Below are 3,306 nucleotides of genomic sequence, written 5' to 3' on the forward strand. Positions count from 1 at the left end.
CAAAGATGAGAGAAACAAAAGCAAAAATGAACTACTTGGACTTCATTAAGATAAAAAAAAGTCTTTGCACAGCAAAGGAAACATTCAACAAAACTGAGAGGCAACCTACAGAATGAGAGAAGATATCTTCAAGTGTCTTGTCAGATAAACGGCTAGTATCCAAAATCTATAAAGAACTTATCAAACTCAACACCCAAAAAGCCAAAAATCTGGTCCTCTAGTTTCTAACAGATCATACTCTACGTGCTGTGAATCCCAAAGGAACACTGGTGTGTGTATGTTACCAGGAGCTATGGAGAAATATGAATGTTTCCTAGGTTCTACTCTTATTCCAGGAGAAGGAAAGTCTGTGTCCTTGCTCTTCAACCAGACAGTTACTTCCACTGCTCTCTTCTTGATAGATAAGCTTCAGAGGATGCTGTGTCAAGCTTCTCCCCACCCTCCTCTATCTCTCCCACCCCCCCTGGCTCCAGGCCTGAAAGTGCTTGGATTACTTTCACAAACATATCCTTAAGCAGAGCTAGTCCTACGGCCCATTGAGGTGCAAAGGAAGCTGGGAAATGAAGGCTTCCTGTGCCCAGAAGGAAAACAAAAATAGCAAGTAAACATATTGCCTGTCTCTACACTGTGACCCAGATGGCCAATTTCAGTACTCTCAAATCCCAGGAATATTATTTTCCTGCCACTTCACTGCCAGCCCATATGATGGGCACTCATCTCTATTTACACACTGACTTTTGGGGACCAGATTTAAGATATCCAGTGCAATACCTGGGATGTCCTCTGCCTACTGCCAAAGAAATGGATTTTCCCCGGGGCATATGAAAGGACGTTGATGAATGCTGGTGGACAATAGAGACAAGACTTGTTTCCTTTAAGGAATGTGAATGGCCCTGGAACAGACAAATGAATCTCATGTAAGGATGAATCTCTATAAATATCCCCTGGAAAGCAGAGCCAATAAAATTGGTTGATCTAGAAAAGATGAGGAGAAAGGAATGGATAAAAGAAGGAAAGGGAGATGTCTTAGTTAGCTTGGGCTGGTATAACAAATACTATAGACTAAGTACATAACAGAAATTTATTTCTCACCATTCAGGAGGCTGGAAATTCAAGATCAAGGTATCACCACGGTTGGATCCTGGTGGGAGTCCACTTCCTGGATTGCAGGTGGCTACCTTTTTGCTGTGACCTCACATGACAGTGAGAGGAAGCCCCCGTGTCTCTTCCTCTTCTTATAAGGACAGTAATCCCATCACCCTCATGACTCCATCTCAACCTAACTACTTTCCCAACCCCCCACGTCCTCATACATTACATGTAGACTTAGGGCTTCCACATATGAATTTTAAGTTGCAGGCAAAAGTGAGGTGGGGTCCATAACAGGAAGTCAGTAAAATTTATTAGTGAGTGGCTTTTGGCAAACGTGTCAGAAAGTACAGGAAGTAGGTGTTAAGGATTTTCCTATTTATTACAGGATATTTGATTACTTGTTATTAATCAGAACAGAGAAGTTCAAAATGAGGCTGGCAGGATAGTAGCCCATGGATCTGGGTACCATCTGTTACATCTTACACACATCACTGAGAAGGAAATCCTTTAAAAATAAAATCAACATCATAAATTCCTTTAAAAGACAGTAAATTTTGCCTATGTCTAAAAGACAAATTGGTCTCCTATTTTTAAAAGTTTTCTATTGTTTTATCAACTTAATTTATACAGATTTCATATAAAACTTGGATGAACTGGGGTCATTGTATTGTAAGCAGCTCTCAATTTTCCATGATAACACTCTTCACTTGGCATCTGAGAATTTAATTTACCAATCATTCTTAAAATACCCACTATATGCAAGATACTGTTGTTGGAGTGAACAAAATAAAGCCCCTGCTGTCATGGAGCTTATGTTCTTTTTGGGGAAGACGTGTGCATGAACAAGCAAATGAACTAGAAAAAGATCAGATGGCCATAAGTGATGTGAAGAGAATTCAACCATAGAGTAGAATAGGGACCGGTAAAGTGGAAGAAAGCCTGTCTCCAAAGAACACATTTAAGCAGAGGAGGAGTCTACCATGCCAACATCAGGGGGAAGAATATTCTAGACAGAAAAAGCAGCAGACTCTCTGAACCAAGAACAAGCTTGTTAAACCACATTATGGAAGAAGAGCATTTTGGCTCAAAAGTTGGGGTAAAAAAAGAGAGCAGATGGCAGGGGATGTTGATAATGGGGGAGCATTGGGGATGCTTGCATGCTTGGGACAGAAGTTAAGAGGAAATCTGAACCTTCTGCTCAATTATGCTGTGAATCTAAAACTGCTCTAAAGAATAATGTTTAGTAAAAAGAATAGAGGGGGAGAGTAGAAGATGATCTTGAAGATGTAAACAGGGGTCAGATCATGCAGAACTTAGAAAGCCGTGGTAAGGATTCAGGACTTTTGTCTATGTGTTATGGTGATTCCTCCTGTCTTCTTTTTTGGCACATCCCTCTTGGCAGTGCACCTTTGCAGTGGTTTCATAAAGAGGTGGAGTCTTCACGTCCCTGGGATCATGGCTTGCCTTGGCCAACGGGTCATTAGGCAACATGACATAAACACAGGCTAGAAAAGTGCAGGCTCACTGTGGCTTGCTCCCTCCTGCTGCTCTTTGGAACTTTGAGTCCACCACGGGAAGAAGTCTGGGCTAGCCCGCAGGAGTGGGAGAGACCACATCTGAGAAGAAAGGAGCCATCGCAGCTAAATCCTCTACTCCTTGACCAACTAGCCAACGATGATACCCATCAATAAGGCCTCTCCCTCAACCATTCAGCCTCAGCTGAGCTCTTTAGACCAGAATAACCAGTCGGCCAACCCGCAGAAGCAACAATAAAAATAAGTTTGTGCTGCTTTAAACCACTAAACTTGGGGGTGGTTTGAAATACAACAGAAGTTAACTAATGCAGCATGATAGGAGTCCTCTGAAGGGTATTAAATAAAGTGGCCTGATCTGATTTGCATGTATGTTTTTAAAAAACATCACTGTAGCAGCAGTATGGAGGGTGGGTACAGGGAGAGCAGTTAGGAAGTTAATGAAGACGGGCCCCTGGGTGGCTCAGCTGGTTACACGTCTGCCTTCTGCTCATATCATGATTTGGGGGGTCCTGGGATCAAGCCCTGCATCAGGCTCTCTGCTCAGCGAGGAGTCTGCTTGCTCTCCCCCTCCCTCTATACTCTCTCTCATAAATAAATAATTAAATGAATGAATGAATGAATGAATGAATGAATTAAATCTTTGGAGGAGAAAAAAGAAACTTAATGAAGAAATTCCAAG

At 42.0% G+C, this 3,306-nt stretch overlaps 1 long non-coding RNA gene across 1 annotated transcript; it reads left to right on the plus strand.

Annotated features, from left to right (window-relative positions):
• The first annotated feature begins 343 nt into the window (after positions 1-343).
• On the plus strand, positions 344-2,943 carry LOC140626831 (uncharacterized). Its single transcript, XR_012025831.1, has 3 exons — positions 344-917; positions 1,100-1,170; positions 2,495-2,943. It is a non-coding gene; the product is annotated as an uncharacterized lncRNA (long non-coding RNA).
• Positions 2,944-3,306: the final 363 nt, after the last annotated feature.

Source organism: Canis lupus, chromosome 38 (genome assembly GCF_048164855.1).
Source record: "Canis lupus baileyi chromosome 38, mCanLup2.hap1, whole genome shotgun sequence".
Taxonomy (NCBI): domain Eukaryota; kingdom Metazoa; phylum Chordata; class Mammalia; order Carnivora; family Canidae; genus Canis; species Canis lupus.